At 37.3% G+C, this 13,445-nt stretch overlaps 1 long non-coding RNA gene across 1 annotated transcript; it reads right to left on the reverse strand.

Annotated features, from left to right (window-relative positions):
* Positions 1-2,687: 2,687 nt before the first annotated feature.
* On the reverse strand, positions 2,688-4,899 carry LOC116650385 (uncharacterized). Its single transcript, XR_004303347.2, has 6 exons — positions 4,775-4,899; positions 4,227-4,631; positions 4,086-4,161; positions 3,150-3,585; positions 2,914-3,068; positions 2,688-2,852 (listed from the first exon to the last, which is right to left on the reverse strand). It is a non-coding gene; the product is annotated as an uncharacterized lncRNA (long non-coding RNA).
* Between the last annotated feature and the right edge of the window lie 8,546 nt (positions 4,900-13,445).

A 13,445-nucleotide genomic window follows, 5' to 3' on the forward strand; every position in this document is an offset into this window, starting at 1 on the left:
TTTTTCTTAAAAAGGTTATTTTTTCGGATGAGAAAAAGTTTAATTTAGATGGTCCAGATGGATTTCGCGGCTATTGGCACGATTTGCGCAAGGAACCCCTCGTATTTTCAAAACGGAATTTTGGAGGTGGTTCTGTTATGGTATGGGGTGCATTTACCAAGTGTAGCACCCTTGAACTCCGCTTTGTTACTTCAAGAATGACAAGCGTAGATTATGTGGAAGTGTTGGACAACACTCTCCTACCCTTCCTACAGGATAACAGGGAAAGTCCTTACATTTTCACTCTGGGGAATTCTTGTACGTCGTGTTTACGCCGAAAATAAGAAATTTGATAGTGTTACTGAACTAAGAAGGAGGATTTTAAGAGAATGGGCAAAATTGGATCAAACCCTTTTAGCAAATTTAATAAACTCAATGAAAAGAAGGTTATTCAATGTAGGAAAATAACAAGGAGGCCCTATTTAATGTACAAATTTTTTTTTAAGCCATTATCTCAACGATTTATGGTTTTATAAGCTAAAAAGACAAGTTTTCGTATAATATCGTTACACTCGAAAAGTGTAATTTTTCTTATTTTTTCAAATATTTTAAAACCTATGAACATTTAAATGCCTATGTTATTATATAATGTTGCTTTCATATACATTTTCGAAAATAAAGCATTACTATACTTCTAAGATTACTCAAACAAAAAAAAGTTAAGAAATAAAAAGTTTCGTATAATTTCGTTACGCACCTTAGTTACTCGTCTTCATAACTTCATAACAAAGCATGATACCAATTTCCGAAAAGCTATCCCTCTTGAAAAACGCATTGCCATTGCACTCACACGCTGGGCTCGTCAGCTGACTACCGTACAGTGGGAAGATTGTTCGGGATATCAACATCGATGGTTGAAAAAATATTGCATGAATTTGCAAGAAAGTGTAACGAGGTCTTGCACCCGAATACCTGCCGCGTCAATTTTTAACCGAAGAGAAAGTAGAGGAATGTATCCGGGGATTTGAGGAGATTGGTTTCCCCCAGTGCTTTGGTGCGATTGGTATGAAGTTTTTAAATTTTTCGTTAAGCAGATTATAACATTCTCTATAGATGGAAGTCACATAGAAATTCATCCAACTGCCACCGAGCCCATTGACTAATACAACTGCAAAGGGTGGTTCTGATGGATTATCGGTAATTAAAGATAAAATTGCTTCAATACCAATTTTCGTACTTTTGTATCTAGTTACAAATTTCTTTATGTGAATGTCAGTGGGTCAGGTTTTTCAGGCGAAAGTAAAAAAATTGGCTGAAGTCGACGTACCATTGGAATTGCTTGGCGATTCGGCATTCCGTTTCAGCACAAACCTTATGAAGCCCTATCCATTTTGTGTTTCTGCGCCAGAGCAGCAGAAGGCATTCAACTATGCTCTATCAAGGGCAAGACGAGTTGTTGAAAATGCTTTTGCCCAGTTAATGGCACGTTTCCGCAGGATTGGTAAGGGATTGGATAATCGCTGCGACAAAACTACCAATATAGTCTTGGCCAGTTGCATTTTGCACAACTTTTTAAATTGCGAACATAGTGACATTTTGGACGTATGGGAGGTGCTGGAAAGTATTCGTGTGCAGCCTATGCATGCCAACGCCACGAATGATTTTAATGGCACTGCAGAAAGTATTAGGCAGGCTGAAACTACTTTTACAGCGACAACCTAATAAATAAAACAATTTTTTTGTAGTCTTTGCATTGTTCACATTTTATCTTAATTCTATTTTAAACTATTTTAACTATTTCAAATATAAACTATTTAAACTATTTTTAATTTAAACTATTTTATATTTAAACTAATTTAACTATTTTATTTTTAAACTATTTTAAAATTTGTTATATTCGAACTATTTTAACTATTTTATATTTAAAGTATTTTAAATATAAACTATTTGGAAATGGACTTCTGCATTCGCTCAAGAACTGCCAACCGTGCATTGGCTTTTTTTTGTCATTTCATGTGTATGTTCCCTCAGGGCTGCCACCACGGCCGCTTCAAATGGGGTCATGTCTGACTTCAGAAGCTTGCGCCTCTTTACAGAATGTGGGGTGGTGGAGGGAGGAGCTTCGCTTTCCTGGTTGCATGAAGCTCTGGATGGAGAGCGCGATGAGTGCGATGGCTGCTCTCCACTTCTTTAAGAAAAATTGGCTCATCTGTCATTAGAAAATGTTCTTAAGGGACGTATTCCATTTTGGTTTAAAATTTGAAATACAAATATAATTTACCTGTACTCTGTTGCACTACTAACAAGTAAGAGGTTCTAGTCGGAAGCTCCCGACTAGGGTATACCCTGAACCCTCTTCTTCCAACATCAAATGCATATATATATTCTATTTTAGAAGCTATATGTCAAGTTTGGTGACTCTAGCTCTTATTATTTACCAAAATTGCCCAAAAAACAGGATATCGGTATCGATTTTTATCGATTGCTTGGAAACGGAGTAAGTTATCGATTATCGGAAACAAACTCGATCTGCGCGGGAACTAGGAGCATCTAAATCTATAATTTTAAGTCTCTAGCTCTTATAGGTTCTGAGATCCTTGCGTTCATACATACGGACGGACGGACGGACGGACAGACAGACGGACATGGCTAGATTGACTCGGCTATTGATGCTGATCAAGAATATGTATACTTTATGGGGTCGGAGATGCTTCCTTCTGCCTGTTACATACATTTGGATTTCGCACAAATACAATATACCCTTATACCCATTTTTAATGGGTTCAGGGTATAAAAATTAATGGACTTTATTGACCCAAGAATTCGGTGTCCCCACTCAAACTGGCTCCATCCTGATGGCGCCTCTCCAGATGCTTTTAATAAAATAAAAAAGCTAATATAATACATAATATAAATAAATCAAAGCATCCGTACTTGTACTTCCGCGTTGCATTATCTATTTTAGATCGCACGTTTTGCCAACATAAACTTTCGAAGCCAGCTTCGGTTAGTTTGGCACCCATGCGTTGAATATTCCTCCCATAAATCAAAAAGAATGGCCTCGACGTAGGGGCTCCATTTTGTATAATCTTTTCGTGAATTGGCCATCAATATGTTAAAAACTGTGGGCTAATACAACTTTAAAATTATAATTTCAATTAACCGCTTACTTTGGTGATATATCAGCTGTTTATGGTTATGATACCATCGCAAAAAATACGAAATGCTCGGGGCGAATTTACACATTTTTGACAAATGTTCCTTTTTTGAAAAATTCGTAAAATGTGTTTTCTTATGGGGAAACGCACAGGGAGCATTTCACACATTTGTCAAGAATGTGACATTTTCTGAAATGTGTCAGACGTGTGTCCAGTGGACAGAGGCTATATGTTGACACTTTTAAAGAAAAACGAATATTTCATGAAAACGATTTGTTATTAAAGCTCCAAATATTATTCCAAAATCTGACTGATTGTCCAGTCTATACAGAGGTAATCAAAAGTATTTACACAACATGAATTATTTCGCCTTCTCGATTTTGAATGCATTTTTTGTTGTTATTGGAAGTCAGATGCAATAATAACAGTTATTGTCGCATTTCTCAATCTGTGCAGAAGCAAATGAAAGAAGAATTGGTAATGATAGATGTTCATAGACTACAAATAGATGCATGCGATCTGATGCTTATCAGTTCTCAAAAGTATTAACACAAGTTTTCTTTGCGTCAAAATTATTTACACAATGCAAATTCAAATGCAAATAGACTTTGATTTGCATTGAGTAAGTGAGGTTATAGTTGATGTTAATCTCTTAATTGGAATTTAATCTAACTGTTAACAGTTAAGTTAATAGAGAAATTAAGGCATTTTAAATAATATGGCAAAAACAAAGGAACTATCAGTTGAGAATCGAGCCGAGATTGTAAATTAATTCAAAACTGGGACTTCTGCATCTGAATTGGCTGATTTGTACAAGATGTTGCGAAAAACTGTGTACAATTTTGTTAAAAAGGACACACTCGGAAATTTGGAAAACAAGACAAGAACTGCCCGAAAACTTGTGTTGGACCTAAGAGAATGCAGACATAAAATACATGTTGTACTAACCAATCCCACTTTAAGTCCTGTTAAAATTGCCGAAGCTTCGAAAATGTTAACTGGAAAAAATATTAGCGATAGTACACTGCGTCGCAGATTGAAGGAAGTTACCATTAACTTATATGTTGATCGTAAAGTAGTTGACATTACCCAAACAAGCAAAGCGTCTCGCAATTGTTTTGGAGTATAAAGAGAAGCCTCTAGAGTTCTGGTTTAATGTTTTATGGACAGATTAAGTTGCGTTGCAAGCAACTTATGCATCTCCCAAAACAACTAAAGGGTAATCCTCCTGTTCAGCCAATGAACAGGTTTGGTGGTGGCACGGTGACGTTCTGAGGCTGTTTGAGCTATTATGGATTTGGAGACTTGGTACCGATAGAGGGTATATTACATCAAACTGGATACCTCCATATCTTATATGATTACACATTCACCTCGGCAAACAGAATTTTCTCCACGTATAACTGGATCGTACAGCAGGAAAATGCTCCATGCCACAAGGGTCGAACTCGCGAAGAACCTAAAGAACTTCCCTGGCTACCACAAAGCCCAAATCTGAAAATGATCGAAAATGTATGGGGATTCGTTAAGAGTCAGAAGACTGTTGATAGAGATCGGCGGTGCGACAAAACAGTGGCAGAAATAAAGGAAATTTGGTCCAAATTAACTATTGAGTCTTCGCGCTGTCCTGTCCATACCAGCAAGACTCCAAGAAGTCATTGAAGCCAAGGGCGGTGAAACTAGACATTAGTTTATAAAATATTTTGCCTAAATTGAATATTTAACACTAAAATTTAAAAAAGAAATAAAATGTGTGTTAATAATTTTGACGTAAAGAAAATGTGTGTAAATACTTTTCACAACTGATGAGCATCAGTTCAGTGCTTAAATTTTAAGCCCATGAACTGTTAAAATTTCTAGTTTTTCTTTGAATTGATTCTGCATAGATGTAGACACACTACAATTACCGTTATTTCTGAGTACAAAAGCAGCAGAAATAATCACTTAAAGTTAAATACTTTTGACCACCTCTGTATGTTGTTTGGTAAGTGCTTTCACTGTTCGACGACAAGCTGTGCGGTACAGTACCATGCCGCAGGCGCAGTTGCAATGGTAATTGTAGACAGCATTCCTCATACGTGCATGCCAGTGTCGCGGACCCTTGAACATAAAAATTAAAAGTAAAACAACGCAAAAGCAAGGATTTTGCGATTCCTGAAGCCATTTGGAGTTGTTTCTTATCTTATTATAAAAACAAATATATATATATATATGTAATTAATTTAAATAATAAGAATTATATATAATAAATTGGAATATCAAATAATCGGCGGGGTAATAGAAAGTGTTAGGGGCTGCCAACTAATGAAGAATACTAACATAAAGAGGTCACCTTAAGAAAATAAGTAGCAGTACACATGACGATGAATATTTTGCAAACATGTTATTTATATTAAATAAATATTTTATATATTTGTTGAAACATTCTACAGTTTGGGTCATTATATGTTTATGTACACATATATATAAATCAAAGTATAGATTTTCGTTGCAAGCTTATTTACAAAATATTCATCGCCATGCGTAATAAGAGTGACCGATCCTTAATTATTCACTTTTTTCACAGGCTGTCAACTTATTCACTTTTTTCACATGCTGTCAACTGTCAACTGTTCTTGTATGCTTGTATCACTAACCAAACAACATATAGACTGGACATCACATAGAAACAAGGTTGGCACAAAAAGTATCGGAGGCATCTGGTCCAAACTCACGAGTAAGGGAGTATAGAGTATACATATGATGTATTTTTGAACCGCTTACTCTACAGAAAAGTGCTCGGCGCACTCTCTTCCATATGATTTTTGCAATAGAACGGCAATGCTGTTAACTTTTATCTCGCTCGCACTTTATCGATAATAGTCTTGTGAGCCATAATGAGGACATAGGAAATTCAGTGAAAAGGGACAAAAAATGCCACTGTGTTTGCTGCTGGTTTCTCTGTCGTTCCTACAATGCAGCGCGTAGAAACAGCAACAACGCAATTTGGGTACTAAATTGTTGTTGCAAAGCCGAGTGACGGCTCAAATAGGTAGAAAATTTGAATGCCAGCAGGCCATGGCATTCAGATCAAAGGGTTGGGCGCACGGCACACCATCATATATTATGATGTCACATTCAATCGAATTTTATTTCTTGGTATATTTAGTATATATTTTAACCTTTATTAGGTACATTTAAATATCTTATGAATGGGGTCTTTTACGGTTAATTATTTTTTGACATATGTAATCATTTTAAATACGAAATGATCGCATATAAAAAGCATTGGACTGTGACATCCCATGCGCAACAGAACGTTGGAATCTTCTTCTTTGGCAAAGACATACATACATATATGCAGATTTGCGCAAATATGTGTGAGATGAGACATACATAAACAACTATTTGGCGGGTCGCGGCATTGATACTCTTTTATAAGAATGGTATATATTGACATTTAATAAAATTGTATATATAAGATGGTTTGTGCTGGTTACATTGGTAATAAATAGTTAAAATACCCTATTTTGAGAAAAGGTGCCTTGCTGGTCGAACAAATTAAAAATGATAATAATCTGTCGATCTGCTTGCAAGTTGAAAGCGAGTGGAAAAGAGAAGACATGACTGCGAATTATAGGCTCAGCAGTGCTTAGAAACCACAACAATGAGTTAGAAGAGTGCAGAAGCCAAGATCATAGGCTGTAGCCTCCAACAAAAAGGGATAGCAAGGACAGTATTTGTGGTATGCTTTTTTCATTGTCGAGTCGTTTGTTTTGATTATGGTTGTTGTTGGTTCTAATGGAAAATGTTTTGAAGCTGCATCGGCAGAAGTAGCTGCAGACAGCCGGGTGTTGTGTTTGCAATCTTGTTTTCGCTCAGAAAGTATTTCTAAAAAGAGCCTGCTCTTTCTCTTTAATACTCAATGGTTTCCCACAAAACCCCGAGATCTACAGCATACATATGTACATACAGTGACTGAAAGCTTATTTCAACCAGTACATTAAAAAAACATAGCAAAGCTATAAAAACTGAACTACAAAATATATCAGAGTTCTAGAAACGCAGGTTGTTAGCCTGATGCTTAACGTCATCAACTATAATTATTTTATAACAGTTATAACAGCTAAAAACTAAAAACGATGGAGCCGTATAATTGTGTAAGCCAACTACAGAGCTGCAAACAACAAATTTGAAGGCTACAGTAAAACATGGCGGTGGGAGCGTTATGGTTTGGGCTTGTATGTCGACAACCGTCTTTGGAAATCTGAATCTTATTGAGACTACAATTGACAAATCTCAATATCTGGAGATGTGAAAAACTAATTTATTAGAAAGTGCTGAAAATCTGGGATGTGTTCAGATTGTACCTAGACAATGTCCCGAAACATAAGTCGTCGGATATTCTTCAGACATGGTTGATCTGTTTTGCAGCTACCGGCACAGTTACCAGACATACTAAATGTAAATGTAATCAAAAATTTGTGGTCCATTTTGGGTTTGGATTCAAGCATTCGCAAACGCAAAATATCTAATAAGTTAGATCTAAAAACTGCATGGGTTGAGGATTGGGCCAAAATTACGCAACGGGTTACCCAAAAGTTGGTAGAATCAAAGACAATATAAACATGCTATGCTCTATCGAGTAGAAGAATTAGTTTTCGTGATTCAAAGTGAGTTTCTTGAATTTGTGTTTGATGCATTATTTTCTGTGCTGTAGCTAGCACTATTTCGACGTCAGTGGCGTTGAATTGGTCTGACAAGACTGTTGAGTTGGGGGTATCTCGGTCGGCTTCTGGCTAGGCGGTACGGGGTATGGGCCATATGGGATAGTGATCAGTTTTTTCGCTTCAATGTTTGTGTGGTGACTTAGTCTTTTGGCTTAGTTTGTCGAATGTATCGTCAATCGTAGCATGGATAGTAATGGGGTACTAGATATTTTCCGAAGGGTGGTTTTGTAAGGTGGATACTCTGGTTATCTGCGTTTCGCTGGTGAGTGCACCCCAGATTGGGAGGGCATAATGCCAAATTGGGGTTATTGATTGTTTGTACAGTAGAGTTTTGCAATTAAGCGTAAGTTTGCTGTTGTTGATTATTAGCCAGTCGAGTTGGGCTCTTTGGGCTTTGGGTTTGGTTACAAGGGAGGCGACATGTTTGCAAAAGTTTAATTTCTTGTCTAGGTTGACTCCAAGATAGGGGTGGGAGTCCTTGGTGATGATGGTTTGGCTCATAATTACTGGTGAATAACTGGGCAATCTGAGTTCAGATTTCTCTTAGGGAGAAGAGAATATGTGCTGTTGTACTGGTATTTATTTTAATACACCCTTTATTGGTCCAAGTTGCTAGGGCCTCTAGCATAATACTGACTTGTTCGATGGCAATGATGACTGATTCAGTGGCAAATATGACGACTGTGTCGTATGCATAAGTTGCTAACAGGGCTGCTGAGTTGCGGGGGATGTTGGTGAGAACATTCTCTGGGGTGGGCAGATCCACTATATAGATATTATATAGAATCGCCCTAGTGTACTGCGTTGTGGCACTCCGGCCGAGATGTTTTTTGGAGTTGATCAGGCTCCTTCGTGACATTCAAACATGAAGGTTCTCTCTAACAGGTAATGTCATATGATGGTATATAGGGCAGGCGAGAGAATGGGTTTGAGGTTGTAGAATAGGCCTGGATGCCATGCACTGTCGAGGGCTTCTTGGATGTCGATGAAGACGGCGGAACAGGATTAATAACTTTCGTAGGCTCTATGAATGAATTGGATAACTTTTGCTAAGTACTGTTCCGTACTTTGCTCATATCGAAATCCGAATTGGTGGTAAGGAATAGATAGGCGAGAAAGTAGACTAATGGGTCTGTTGGAGGCGAGTTCTTCAGTTGGTTTGTCAGGATTGGGAATCAGTGTGACGACGGCCATTTTCCATTGTTGTGGAAAGTGGCCAAGTCGTAGTAAGTTATAGTAGACTAATATACAGTATATTAGGGCGGAGTATGATAGTGTTTATATGGTATTGTTATCGATTGTATTGAGTCCTGGGGCCTGTTGTTTAGCAATCCCTTAATTTGTGATTAAATTTCTGGGAGGGTGATTGGTCGAAATACGTGATTTTATAATTTATGCTGGATTGCAGTTTAATTTTCTATGTACGGGTAGGTTTGGAGTTGGGTGTCTTTTAATTTCTTTGGTGAATTTCCATAGCTTTTGCATATGTAGCGGTTTGTAGGGTCAATGGCTTACAGAGTACTACCAAGGCGTCTTTCTTTGTTAGCTTGCAGTGCATTCCTAAGTTGTTTTGAGGAATTTCTGTGGAGTCTTTTGGCTTCATTGTTACCAAGGACTAGGTGGCTGTATTTGTAATAGCTTCTGATGATGAGCATATTCAGTATGCGTCTATTTGCGGTGTAGTTTATTCGAAAGCGGCTATTTTAAGAGAAAGGTGGATTTTTTAGAGTGGTGGTGGTGGTGGAATTTTTTGATTTGCCGAAATTAAGGGATTTTTGTGGGGGATTGTCTTTGGTTTTCTTAGGAGATTGCGTGGATTCAATATGTATGCGAACGTGTTGGATGCCGCAAGTCTATGGCCAACGGTCTTTTTCGTTGGAGATGTGGGAAGTGAGTGGAGGAGCCAGTGGCTAAAATGCTGTAGCTATGAGTCCTTAAGCAAGTGATAAGCTCATGGTATACTCATAGTTTGCAGAAGTCGGATAGGATAGGACAATTTGGATTTGGTAGGTTCCTAATGCTTTGATTTTCTGTCGTTTATATTTGGAAAAAGGCCAGCCTCAAAAGAAATCATCGGAGAGCCGGAGATGTTTAATGTTAAGTTGGTTACGTGGCAGGCAGTGTATCCGAGTGTGGTCAATTATTTTGAGATCCAATCTAATGGTGTATAGAAATAGAGTATCTTGATGATGATTCTGTATTCGGTTTCGTTTTTATCGTTTTCGGTCCATGTAGGTCTATCTCTGCTGATTGGCATTGGAAGTAAATGACATTACCTGTGGTCGCGTTGGTTATAAGGGATCCATTTCCGACTTTATTAACTGCTTTCTGTATGAATTTTGTTTGCATCATTAATGTTGGGGTGCGATTGTTTTTTTGGTGTTTTGGTCGCTTTGGCTTTCATCGCTTATAATGGATATTTCGGCGTCTTCATCTTCAGTTGAGCTCAAATTTTCAGCCTTCGTAAAGTTGATCATGGGCTCATGATGGCTTGATTCCTCCTTTAGCGGGGTGTTCATGCCAAGTATGACAAGGAGTATGGAGGTATGGAGTAATCTTCTGATTACAGGTGAAGCGAGTGGGTGGTTTGTTTGCTAATAAATGCGAGCCTGTTCTGTGATGTCATTTAGCACCTTTTGCACATTGTTTGATTTTATTGTGGGATTATTTGGTGGCGAGCTAGTGGAAGTATCTCTCAGGGCCTTGTCTTATAAAGCCATATGTTTCCACTTTATTGGTGTGTTCATGGTGGACGCGAGCTGTGATTTCGGGTAAAGGAATAAGAACAAGTAAAAGTGTAATTGGTACGTTGGGTTTTGGGAGGTAGGTGTAGGGTTTGGGGGATAGAGGTATGGTTAGGATTAGTTTCTTGGTTATAGTCGGGGAGTGGATTAATCCTTGGTGTTACAGTTTTGGAGTTTTGAGTATTTTGGCGAAATTTAGGAAATATCAATTTATTTGGGTACGGACTGATAGGACCTACTTATTGGCCTATCTAGGTTTGAGAGGTATGTCTTGATTAACATACAGTATGTTAATTGTTAACACATTAGAAAAAAAATGATTTTTCGACTTTTTTAGAAAAACAAATACTTTTGAATATTGTAAATATTTTGTTTTTAATTTATTATAGTTGCTTATAGTATTTACTAATAGGATTCCTAAAAATAGTAATACAAAGTAGAATATGTGAGAAATAATTCAAAAACCATTAATAGTCGATTTTTTCATTGTCAAACAATTGTTTACACATTTGGCATAAGTGATAATTAAATTAATTTAAGGCACTGAAATTACTTATATTTCTTATATTTAATATTTTGTATGGCCACCATTGGCATTAATGATTTAGTGGAGGCGCTTTTTCATTGAATGAATAAGCTTTTTAAAATCATAATGGGTCGGCCACTATTGCCACTCTTGTAGTATAGCACTTTTTAGTGCTGTTCGGTTCTTAAGATGCCTTTTAGCCACTCTTTCTTTAACAAAGCTCACAAATTTTCGATGAGATTGAGATCAGGACTTTGCGCAGGTGCATCGAAGACTTTACCACAGTTATAAAGTAACCACAAGCGTATCATGTGCGCCTTATGCTGTGGGTCGTTGTTCTGATAAAATTTAAAATTCGGCATATTATTGTTTATAAACCCAAATTTATTCGCGCTGCTTGGCAACTGGCTCTTCAAAATGCTTAAATATTGTTTGCGTTCATCGTGTTTTCAACAAAAGCCAAATCTCCGACTCCTTGGCTTGAGATGCACCCCCAAATCATTATGGATAGTTTGACAAATTTGACTGTCGGAATGATGTTTCGGTTTTCTAAAGATGTTAAGGGTTTACGCCACACTCTTGTTGGCCCAGCAATATAATATAGCATCATTTTCGTCTCATCGCAGAAGATGACGTCATCCCAATATTCGGAAGGTTGATTGTGGTACATTGTGGCAAAGGACAATCGTTTTCCAACATTAACATCAGAGAGCATTGGTTTCTTGCGAGCAGCTCTTGATTTGTACTCGTGTCGTAGTATGGCCTGATGTATAGTTTCATGGGATACATCCAGATCCAACTCTTCCTTCAGTTCTCTTGCAAGAGTTCTAGTCGAAAGCATCAGATTTTGGTCCAGTTTTCTTACCAATGCTCGCTCTGCTCGTTTACTTATTTTATGCTTCCGACCGGCTCCTTTCTTTTCCCCCCACCCCCCTTGTTTTCAACAAGATTTATATTATTATAAATGGTGTTGCGGGTTACAGAAAACTTTTTTCAATTCGTAGAACAGAGCATGTGCTAGGCAAAGGTTACTGTAAATTTACCGCTATTCACTGCATAAGCGCAAAGAGGAATGCAAAGCATTATTGTGTAAACAATTGTTTGACAATGAAAAAATCGACTATTTTTGGTTTTTGAGTTATTTCTCACATATTTTATTTTCTATTACTATTTTTGAACCCATTAAAAATGGGTATAAGGGTATATTATATTTGTGCAAAATCCAAATGTATGTAACAAGCAGAAGGAAGCATCTCCGACCCCATAAAGTATATATATTCTTGATCAGCATCAATAGCCGAGTCGATCTAGCCATGTCCATCTGTCTGTCCGAAGCCGAACAGAGCTTTATCTGCTAAATAAACTCAAATTTGGGGTAAGTCGAACAATGGATAACCCATTCCGTGTTTGTCGTCAACAAAACTGGGGAGTGGCAATCGCTACGAACAGCCGACCAAAGCTGTAATTTGGTCCGTCCGTCCGTCCGTATGTATGAACGCAAGGATCTCAGAACATATAAGAGCTAGAGACTTGAAATTTTAGATGTAGGTGCTCCTAGTGCCTGCGCAGATCGACTTTGCTTCCGATAATCGATAACTTACTCCATTTCCAAGCAATCGATAAAAATCGATATCGATATCCTGTTTTTTGGGAAATTTTGGTAAATAACAAGACATATAGCTTCTTTAATAGAATATATATATGCATTTCATGTTGGAAGAAGAGGGTTCAGGGTATCCCCTAGTCGGGAGCTCCCGACTAGAACCTCTTACTTGTTATGAATCCTATTTGTAAATACTATAAGCAACTATAATAAATTAAATACAAAATATTTACAATATTTAAAAGTATTTATTTTTCCTAAGAAAGTCGAAAAATCATTTGTTTTCTAATGTGAAAACAATTTCTTGACATACTGTATTTAAGACGGTTTTTTTGGATTGGATAGCCTATAGGTGGTTGCTTGAGGTGGGTTTGCAAAAATAGAAACTAGCTGTTTATTTTTTTCTTTTTCCTTATTTATTGTTTTAAGTATAGAGGCGAGAAATGGGCGTGATTAATATTAATACATGTATTTTATTTTTGTTTTTGTGTATTTATTATATTTACGATTCCTGGAAGTTGGTTTTTGTCCTCGTATAGTTGTTGGAGAGTTGCCATTGTTTTTATACCCTGAACCCATTAAAAATGGGGTACATTGTATTTGTGCAAAATTCAAATGTATGTAACAGGCAGAAGGAAGCATCTCCGACCCCATAAAGTATATATATTTTTGATCAGCATCAATAGCCGAGTCGATGAGCGCAAGGATCTCAGAACCTATAAGAGC

This window comes from Drosophila virilis, chromosome 2 (genome assembly GCF_030788295.1).
Source record: "Drosophila virilis strain 15010-1051.87 chromosome 2, Dvir_AGI_RSII-ME, whole genome shotgun sequence".
NCBI classification, from domain to species: Eukaryota; Metazoa; Arthropoda; class Insecta; order Diptera; family Drosophilidae; genus Drosophila; species Drosophila virilis.